The sequence below is a fragment of the Anopheles gambiae genome (genome assembly GCF_943734735.2).
Source record: "Anopheles gambiae chromosome X unlocalized genomic scaffold, idAnoGambNW_F1_1 X_unloc_4, whole genome shotgun sequence".
NCBI classification, from domain to species: Eukaryota; Metazoa; Arthropoda; class Insecta; order Diptera; family Culicidae; genus Anopheles; species Anopheles gambiae.
In genome coordinates this window covers 281,661-292,500 of record NW_026902648.1, presented here as the reverse complement: position 1 = coordinate 292,500, position 10,840 = coordinate 281,661, and the positions used below count along the sequence as shown (strand labels likewise).

General features: G+C 54.6%; 1 pseudogene; it reads left to right on the top strand.

Moving 5' to 3' along the window:
• The window catches only part of LOC133394738 (large subunit ribosomal RNA), an 8,638-nt pseudogene extending 3,484 nt beyond the window's left edge, over window positions 1–5,154 (top strand).
• Window positions 5,155–10,840: the final 5,686 nt, after the last annotated feature.

Here is a 10,840-nt window from a genome sequence, read left to right as displayed (position 1 = left end):
GCCGCAAACGCGAAAAGGCAGAAGACCAGTGGCTGATGACCAACAGCCTGGTCCGAGTGGGTTGCAAAGGTTGCAACAACAACAACAACAACCATCGAGGTTGACCCCTGTTAGGGAAGCGGTGGAAAATATTCCAAGTCCGAGAAACGGACCGAATATTAATGAGGGTAGCATTAATAAGAGGAAGAAGAAGAAGAGCAAGAAGAAGCAGAATAAGCCCAGGAAGCGGCCTGAGGCTCTGCTGATATCGGACTGCACTTCCGAGGAGCTGGCGAAATTGCTCAAGGAAATGAAGCAGTCCGATGCTCTTAAATCGGTTGGAGAGACAATCTCTAAGGTCCGACGGGCCCAGAATGGAGGCATGTTGCTAGAATTGAAGCAGGGTAGTTCTGCTAGTGCAATTGCCCCAAAGGTTAAGGAAGCGGTGAAGGGCAAGGCGTCAGTGAGAACGCTAGCTCCTTCTAAAATGATTGAGATCATGCATCTCGATGAAATTACCACCCCAGAGGAGGTTGCGGAGTCTGTCAAAGCACAGCTCAACATCGAGATAGAAATAGATCGTATCAAAATGAAGAAAGGCCGCGCGGCCGGTACGCAGTGGGCACGGATCAACGTATCGCTGCCAGACTTTCAAAGCTTCCTGAATTTGGGAAAGCTGAAAGTTGGTTGGTCGATATGCCATATCCGTGAGGTAATGGAGGAGCAGAAATGCTTTAAGTGTTGGAAGGTAGGCCATACGAGCTACCATTGTAGGGAACCAGACAGAAGTAATCTGTGCTGGAAATGCGGTTTGAGTGGACACAAGAAGCAAGCTTGTACCAACTCTGTTAAGTGTTTGGATTGCGGTACGAGGTCACAGAACCCTCACGCAACGGGCAGTTATATGTGTCCCCGAAGGCGAACGATTAGATAATAATGGTTAGGTTGCTACAACATAACCAGAATCATAGTTATGCTGCATTTCAGTTAATGTGGCAAACGATTAGGGAAGAATCTGCGGATATAGTGTTGATTGCAGATCCGTATCTGGCAACAACCAACGTCAAAGTGTTACGCAATGACGATAACACAGCAGCGGTAGTGGTTAACGCGGACTTACCAGTTAAGGTAGTCAGTAAGGCTCTGAAGGGTTTAATGATAGTTGACATAGGTGATATGCGAGTGGTTAGCGTTTACGCGCCACCTAGATTTAGTATGGAAGAGTTCCAGATCATGTTGGATAACACGGTAATGGCCGTAACCGGTATCCACAAATTCGTTATCGGGGGGGACTTCAACGCTTGGTCAGCAAGTTGGAACAACCAACTTGGCGAGCGTGGAGAAACCCAGAAACGAAGAGGTGAGTTGGTCTTATCAACCTTTGCGCAGATTGACGCAATTTTATTGAACGACGGCAGCACCCCAACTTATGTTGGACCAGGGCGTACGTCAGTAGTTGATCTTACTTTTGCGAGCAGAACCATAGCAAGATCATTTAAGTGGGAGGTGTTATCTAGTTATATGAACTCGGATCATCGTGCGATACGAATAGATCTCGAGACGCAAAGCGTGCGTAACCTGTCCCGACCCATAACGGGATGGAGCATCAAGTATTTTAGCAAAGATATATTTGAAGTTATGATGCAAGCCGCTTTTGAGACCGAGGTCACAACAAGCGAAGACTTAATGCGTATACTTGTCACGGCGTGTAATGCGACGATGACTAAGCGTAAGAGGTACACTCCTAACAAGAGTGCATTTTGGTGGACGTTAGAGATTGAGGCACTTCGCAAAGAGTGCAAACACCGCGATCGATTAGCGCAAAGAGCATTCAATACTGATCTCTATTCTTCTTTTAGGGACGAGTTCAAGGTGGCAAGGAATGCCCTCAAGCGATTGATCAAGCATACCCGACAGAGGAAGTGGAAAGAGTTCCTGGGAACAGCGAACAACGCATCATTTGGTATTGTATATCATACGTTCAAGAAAGTGGCCGAGGGTTCGATTGGACCCCGAACCATGACATTGGACGAGTTTAGGGAAGTGGTGAGCGAGCTTTTTCCTACTCACCCAAACACGGTGTGGCCTGAATATCGTATCGATCAGCCACGAGAGTTTGAAAGAATTACTAATGATGAGATTCTTGCGGTTGCCAGGAGACTACCCAACAAGAAGGCGCCGGGACCAGATGGTATCCCGAATGAGGCGCTGAAAGTTGGTATGTTGACTGCAACCGATGCATTTTGCAGGGTTTACCAAGGCTGTTTAGAGAACGCGAAGTTCCCCGATGAGTGGAAAAGGCAGAGGTTGGTGTTAATACCGAAGCCGAACAAACCACCAGGGGAACCGGGTTCGGTTCGCCCCATTTGTCTACTAGACGGGGCAGGTAAAGGTTTAGAACGCATCATAGTGCAACGGTTAAATGCACACATTGAGGAGGTCAACGGACTGTCTGACGACCAATTTGGTTTTAGAAGTCGTCGATCAACAGTTGATGCGATTCAACGGGTAGTGGACATTGTTTCGGTAGCTAGAAGCAGAAACCGATACAGTGGACGGTATTGTGCAGTTGTTACATTAGATGTTACTAATGCTTTTATCAGTGCTTCATGGTTGGCGATTGCAAATGCATTACAGAGAATTAACACTCCTAAGTATCTTTATGATATCATTGGTGATTATTTTAGGAATCGTGTGCTGATGTATGATACCACAGATGGACCGGCAGAGATTGCAGTCACATCGGGCGTACCTCAAGGCTCGGTACTTGGCCCAACGTTATGGAACCTCATGTACGACGGTGTCCTACGAGTTGCAATGGTGGAAGGTGCACGGATTATCGGCTATGCAGACGATATAGTGTTGTTGGTGGAAGGTAATTGTGTTGATGATATTGAAATTCTCGTTTCCAGCCAGATTCGCATCATCGACAGATGGATGACCGATAATGGATTAAAGATAGCCCCGACCAAGACCGAGTTTATTATGGTCAGTTCCCATCAGAGGATACAGCATGGGGCTATCAGGGTAGGTGATCACGTAGTACATTCGTCGCGCAGCTTAAAGTATTTGGGGATGGTCTTAGATGACCGCCTCGAATACACTTCACACATCAGGTATGCGGTGGAGAGAGCGACGAAGCTATGGACCACCTTGGTAAGGATGATGCCTAATAAGGCAGGTCCGAGTAGTAATGTTAGGCGAGCAATTGCTCTTACTGTTGTGGCGAAGGTCCGGTATGCCTCGCCCATTTGGTGTCATACCCTTCGATTTGCTAACCGTAGACAATGGCTACGTCGGTTTTACCGGCCAGTAGTCCAGCGTGTTATCTCTTCTTTCAGGACAACTTCTCACGATGCAGTCTGCGTGCTTGCGGGAATGATCCCGCTGCATCTCCTCCTGGACGAGGACTCCAGGACTTTTCATCGGAGACGAGCAGAGAACATCGCCGGATCGGTTGCACGTAACATGGAACGTGTCACAACTATGGAACGATGGCAACGAGAATGGGATGAGAGTGTTCACGGTCGGTGGACATACCGTCTCATACCCGACGTCAACAGATGGATAAGTAGAAGATTTGGTGGTGTAGATTTCTTTCTTTCTCAGTTTCTTTCCAGCCATGGCTTCTACGCCTACCAGCTTCATCGGATGCAGTTAACGGGTTCGCCGCTATGCGATGCGTGCGAGGAACCTGAGGACGCCGAACACACGATATTCCATTGTGTACGTCATCGTGAACTGATCATCAGACTTCAGCATCAAGTCGACGAAGAGTTAACGCCGGAGAACATCATCGAAGTTATGTCTGCTAACAGATATAACTGGAGCATGGTTCATCAAGCAGTACGGACGATTATGATTCGACAACAGCATCGAAGACACGTCATCGAACGAGGCGAACGACGTGCTTTGCTCGCCAACATCCAGTTGGCCTTGCAGAGCAGCGACAGTGACGACGAGTAACGACAAGGATTCATCGTAGTTCATCGTAGCTTCATCGCCGAGGGCTAGACAGTGGCTAATCACCACTGTTGGAAGCCATTCGTTGCCTGGGATGATGGACATCCACCGCCCGAGTGACGTCGATACCCTAACGGGTGATCCACTCGGGGCCGGTTGAAGGCACGGAGGGGTTTTAGTGAGTAAGAATCTCACACTACCGGGGTTGATCACCCAGGTGTCTTATGCAAGATTTCCCCTTCGATAAAAAAAAAAAAAAAAAAAAAAAAAAAAAAAAAGGTAGCCAAATGCCTCGTCATCTAATTAGTGACGCGCATGAATGGATTAACGAGATTCCCTCTGTCCCTATCTACTATCTAGCGAAACCACAGCCAAGGGAACGGGCTTGGATGCACTAGCGGGGAAAGAAGACCCTGTTGAGCTTGACTCTAGTCTGGCATTGTAAGGCGATATAGGAGGTGCAGCATAGGTGGGAGGGCTTCCTCGTGGAGCTCGCCTCTGAGATACCACCACTCTTACTGTTGCCTTACTTACATGATTGGGTGGAACAAGCGCGGGCCCCAGGTCCGGATCGTGCGCGCACCTCCTCCGGGGGGCTGTGGCGGCGGTTCGCCTGCGCGCGCCCAATGCGCCGTGTTTCTCGCTCAGCGTCCAGTGTGTCGCTGGGTGGTGCCGCCGGGGAGACTGCATCGTAGCATCGTCGTGTGTAGCGTGTTACCCGCTTGTCCGACCGTGAGCCGTGGCCCGCAAGGGTACAAGCTTGCGTACGTCGGTGCATTCGTGGTGCACTGCTTCTGCGCGGTCGATCGTTTATGATGTCACGTTTGCCCCCGGTTCCGCGCGCCGCCCGGCTCGAAGACTCCTGGACAGGTCCTTTCGGTCCACGTCATGGACAGTGCCAGGTGCGGAGTTTGACTGGGGCGGTACATCTCCAAAACGATAACGGAGGTGTCCAAAGGTCAGCTCAGTGTGGACAGAAACCACACGCTGAGCATAAGGACAAAAGCTGGCTTGATCCCAACGTTCAGTACACTTCGGGACAGCGAAAGCTTGGCCTTACGATCCTTTTGGTTATAACGAGTTTTTAGCAAGAGGTGTCAGAAAAGTTACCACAGGGATAACTGGCTTTTTTTTTTTTTTTTTATAACGGGTTTCTTTATTTTATAGAATCCCTCACCCACCCCTACAATGTATACCCGCGAGGGTTTTTTTGAAGGGGGTCCTGAGCCGTATTTGGCCAATCTGCAACCGTGCTTTTGCACCTTTCACTTTTATTCAAATTCAAATAAATTAAAATTCTTTTACTCCTATCGTACTCCAGTCGGAGTCTTCTGGTTCAGCTTTCGCTGCTTCTACTGCAGCGCTGTGAATCTAGCGGGAGGCAACTTCCGCCTCGACCGCTGCCACTTGTTCAGCAGCGCTTAGGCCACCGTCTTCGACTACTGCTGCAGCCTCCTCCACCTGTTGCGATGTCTCACGAGACGGTCCGTCAGCGTGTTCCGCGATTGCTCGGCCGTCATCGTCATCGCTTCTTGCCCGGCTGGACACTCCGAGGAGCCGACGGTTTCGCCTCCTCTCCCTAAACCGCGCTTGCCGTTCACGAAGCGCTGCACGTCGCTGAGCGGTCCGTGGTGAAGCTGGTGGGGTTGGGGGAAGTCCAGCTCGACGTTCTTCCCGCCGGCGTGCTGTTGCTGCTCGCCGGTTGGCGTTGCGTCGCTCGTTACGGGCCCGCCGCACTTCCGCGCGTTGGGCCTCCAGCTCTGCTGCGTCTTCGTCCTGACGCTCGATGACGTTAACAGCCAATGCTGCCCGCTCCTCGTCCCACGCTCGCTGCAGTTGGGCCGTTATTCGCTTCGCGGCTTCGCAAATACGACTCCAGCTATCGGCGTCGCGCAACAAGTGCCGCTGGAGGGTGTCCGGACAGACAGGGTCCGGACCTCCCTCGCCGAGTAGCTCCTGTCGAACTGCCGCAAAGCGTGGGCACTCGAAGAAGGCGTGCTCCGCCGTCTCTGGGACGCCGACGCACAACTGGCAGTCTGGGGACGACGTGAATCCATTGTGGCACAAGTAGTCACGGAAAAATCCGTGTCCGGACAAAACCTGTGCCAGATGGAAAGTCATATCTCCATGTTTCCTAGACTGCCAGTCGCCGACCGATGGAATTACACGGTGCGTCCACCGCGTGTGCCGGCTAGCATCCTGTTGCAGTGCGTCGGCATCCCATTCCTCCTGCCAGCAGTCGATGGTGTTCTGCCGCTCCGTCGCCCGGATGTCCTCCCTCGTTGCAGCACGGTCTGGAGCAAGGAGTTGTTGGTGAACCCGAGCATCCTCGTTGATGAGGTGGCATATCGGTACGAGTCCAGCGAGTAGGGTGGCCGTCTCATACCTGACGGTACGGAATGCCCGTGCCACCCTGATGGCTGCTTTTCGCTGAACTCGTTGCAGCATCCGCCGGCACTCTCGCACCTGAGTTGCCTCAGCCCAGACGGGAGCAGCATACCGCAACACCGATTCTGCCACATACGCCAGCAGCCTTGACTTGGCCGTCCTGGGGCCGCTGTGGTTTTGCATGAGGCGCGTTACAGCTGCCACCACGCGCGACGCCTTTTCGGAGACTTTCGTGACGTGATCTCGCCATTTCAGGTGATCTTGGAGCTGCACGCCCAAGTACCTGATGCTCCTAGAAGACTGGACTTCCACGTCACCGACGCGAAATGTCACCTGCGGCGGAGTCTTCTTGCTTGAGATCAGGACGGCTTCAGTCTTGGCTGGGGCCAGCTCCAGACCGTGCTGTTGCATCCAACGTTGGACCTGGTCAACGGCCTCCTCTGCTCTCGCGCGAACCTCGTCCGTGGTGGTAGCAGGTACCAACAGCGCCAGATCGTCCGCGTATCCGATGACTTCGACGTCGGGAGGTAGCGGCACATCCAGCACCCCGTCATACATGATGTTCCACAGAGTTGGGCCCAGGATGGACCCCTGTGGAACACCGGCGGTTACATGCCGTACGGCGGGGCCTTCGCTCGTGTCAAAGTACAGCACACGATCCTCGAAGTAGCTTCGAAGCATCCGTTGGAGGCCGACGGGAACACCTTTTGCCTGAAGGGCGCTGGCAATGGATTGCCAGCTGGCCGTGTTGAACGCGTTCTTCACGTCCAACGCCACCACAAGCAAGAAACGGTTATCCCGGCCGTTCGTTCCCCGGAACGACATGGCGGTACGGCCGGCCTCAACAACCCGCTGGATGGCGCTCACTGTCGACCGCCCTCGACGAAATCCGAACTGCCGGTCCGACAGTCGGGGTGAAGACGGCTCCTCGAGATGTTCATTGAGGCGATTCAGGATGAGGCGCTCAAGTACCTTCCCCAGTGCGTCGAGCATGCAGAGGGGTCGGTACGAGCTGCTCTCTCCCGGAGGCTTCCCCTGCTTCGGCAGCAACACCAGTCGTTGCCTCTTCCACTGCGCCGGAAACGAAGCGCGGTTGAGGCAATCCTGGTACAGGACCCGGAAGACCTCCGGGAACAACATGATGGCCGTCTTCACTGCCGCATTCGGGATGCCATCGAGCCCTGGTGCTTTGTGATTTGCCATCTGGCTCGCGATGAGCAGCAGCTCGTCGTCCGTTACCGGTGCAATTCCCGCCGTTGTTGTTGCTCCCTCGACGCTTCCAACGTTGCTCAGCTGCGACCAGTCGCAGGGCGGATGCTCAGGGAAGAGGTCGGATACAATGCGTTCGAGGACGACCCGGTCCGCTTCTGAAGGCGTCCGACTGCCCCGGAGCCGGGACATGACGACACGGTATCCTGCCCCGAACGCATTCTCTTCTGCAATTTCGATCAGCTCCTGGAACAAGTTCCGCTTGCTAGCTCGAATTGCTCTACTGAGCTCCGCCCTTGCTGTCCTGTGCTCAGCTGCTGCTATGCTGCGCTCCTCCAAGTCAGCCGTCTGCAGCAACCGGTCACGGGCAACCTCGCAATTGTTCCTCAGTCGAGCCAGGAGGGGAGACCACCAAAAGATGTTCCGATGCGGGTCTTGGTGCACTCGGGTAACCCGTTGCATCGTCTCGTCGCAGGCCTTGAGCATGGCTGCGATCATACCCTCCTGGCTCGTTGCGCGTTGGACAAAGTCCGCAGCGAACAGCGCCTCGAGGAATGAGGAAGGAGAAAACTGCGAGGTTTTCCATCGGTGGCCAGCGTGACGCACACGCCTCTGGCTTGAGGAATCACCCTGCTGCGACGATGGTTGCCGCTGTCGTTGCTGCTGTTGCTGTTGTGATAACTGCTGCTGTTGTAAGGACTGCTGTTGCTGCTGCTGCTGTTGCTGCTGAGACGACTGTTGCGCTGGCTGCTGCTGGTCCTGCAGCTGCTCGGGCGATGCTGGTGTTCCTCCCACGGTGTAGAGAACATAGCGGTGGTCTTACGCGGTGTATCTTGTGCTAACAACCCAGGTGTCAGGGCGAGCGATCGACGGGCTCGCGAATGCCACATCCACTATACTCGGGAGAGCCACCCCGTTGCCATCAAACGTGTATTCCCGACCTTGATTAATCACGATTAGGCCAAGCTGCTCCACCATTCCGTGCAGCTCTTCCCCGCGGTCGCAAGTCCTCGGGCTGCCCCACTCCTCATGTCTGGCGTTAAAATCGCCGGCGACGACGACTTGAGGGTGGGAGAAGCCTTCGAGTTCTATTGCTTCCAAGAAGCGCTCGAACTCTGCGAGGTTAAGGCTTGGTGGAGCATAGCAGCTGATGAAAACCACTCCGCCGATCTGCGCTGCAACCAACCCCTGAGCTTCACTGCACCACACCCGCTGTATTGGTAGCTCACCGACAGCTACCACCGCTACCGCCTTGCAGCTGCTGAATGCCCACCGGCCGTTGTTTTCAGGTGGGCGCAGAACATCAGAGAGAATGAGCACGTCTGCTTTCTCCTCTCTGGCAGCTTGCAGCACCAGGTTCTGGGCATCACGGCCATGGCCCAGGTTCGCCTGCAGAACTTTCAGGGCCGGGAACATCGTTGGGCCGAACGAGCACATTCGCTGTGGCCTATGTGGTGAGCACCACCGCACAGTGCGCACTTTGCCTCATTCTGGCAGGATCGTGCTTTGTGTCCGGTAAGCCCACAGCGGATGCACAGATTCTGCCGATCTGCGGTGGAACGGCAGTTCGAGGCGATGTGGCCCATCTCCAGACAGCGGAAACAGCGCTGTCGCTCTGGAGGCGTTGGTGGGGCTGCTCGAACCTTGCTCACACAGTCGCACAGGAACAGTTTAAGTCCTTCCAACTGCCGAGCCGACTTCACAGGTAGCCGGATGCGTGCTCGCTTCGAACCATCCGGTAGTTCCCAAATGCTGGCAGAAACAACTCCAGCACTCGCGCCAATCTTAGCATCGAGGGCAGCAATGATATCTTCCTCCGTAGCAAGGGGATCGATATCGACTACCAGCAGCTCACCCATTTCTGTGACAAGCCGACTGACGCCTGCGTCGCCGATGATTTTGCGGACGCCTTCCAGCATAAGCGGAGCGTTTGCCGTCTTGCTCAGCTCCATACGTAGCAGCCTAGCATGAGTTCGGCGGCCCTGCTTAATATGCCCTTTCATTTCGCTGTGAGCCGCGTCCAGACGAATGGCTTTGCGCACCTTGTCGTAAATGCCATCCCAGGTTTCGCCTTCGCTGGGAGACACCTCGATGATGTCAGGCCTCGGCTTTCGCTTACGCTGTAGCTGCTGCTGCTGCTGCATACGCTCCTGCTGTTGCTGCTGCGAGCCAGCGACCGCCTGTCGCTGTGGCTGACGTTGCTGCTGCTGCTGTTGATGCTGCGCGATACCGACTGCCTGTCGCTGTAGCTGACGCTGCTGCTGCTGCTGTTGCGGCTGCTGCTGGGAGCGTGGCTTACCCGTAGCTTTGCCGCGATATCTACGCCGTACGACCTCGCTGTAGGTCAGTTCCGGCACAGCGTCTTCGCGGACGGCTGTCGATGCCTCGCTGTGCGGCGGCATGACTACGCGCGACGTCGACGCGCGGGGCTGCTCCTGCTCGTGCTGATTCCGCTGCTGTTGTTGTTGCTGCTGCTGCTGTTGCGCAGAGGATCGGCGCGGCAACGGAGTTGGTGGTTGACGCGGACTAGATGACGGTTGTCCGCCGCCAACCTTTGCCGCCAACAGAGAGTTGAGCACATCTCGGTCGCGTTGATGTGCGGCGGCTAACTTCTCCATCTGCGCCTCGAGCTTCTCCTCACGGCGCTTTGCCTCCTCCTTTTCCTCCTGCAGCAGTTGGCACATGCCGGTTATCTGCTCCAGGAGTTTTGCGTTTTGCTCCTTCATAGCGATATTCTGCTCCTCGAGGCGTTGGATGGTTGCTCTGAGCAACTCGAGCTCCGGAGCCGGTGTCGCGGATGCAGCTTTTGGCTGTGCAGTGGGCTTGTTGATGCCTGTGGCGCTTACCCGAGGCAGCGCAACACGAGGCTCGGTCGCAAACAGCTTGGAACTGTGAGCCAAGCTGGTGCGGCAATCCACCGACATCGCCCTAGCACCCGAGCGGGTCGATCTCCCGGGTGCTTCCATCGCGATAACCGACGTTCGCGATGGGTGGGGTAAAATAACCCTGGGGGTCGAAATGACCCCGGGGGTCGAATGACCCAGGGGGTCGGAATGACCCCTGGGATTCTGCGCCGCCTAGCTGGTGTTCTGCTATAATGTAGATCTTCGCTTCAATTCCGCTGCTTAGATGAAAACGGTCCAATTTATGCCCCCCTGGTGGTCGGGGGGGGAGGGGGAGGGGGTGGGGTAAATTTCGGGAGGGTGCGTCTCGCGCGTGGGGAATTATTCCGCACCAGTCCCGAATTCCCCCGGTGCGTTTATACGTCTAAACGGTTCGACCCCGATTTCCACCCTTTTTG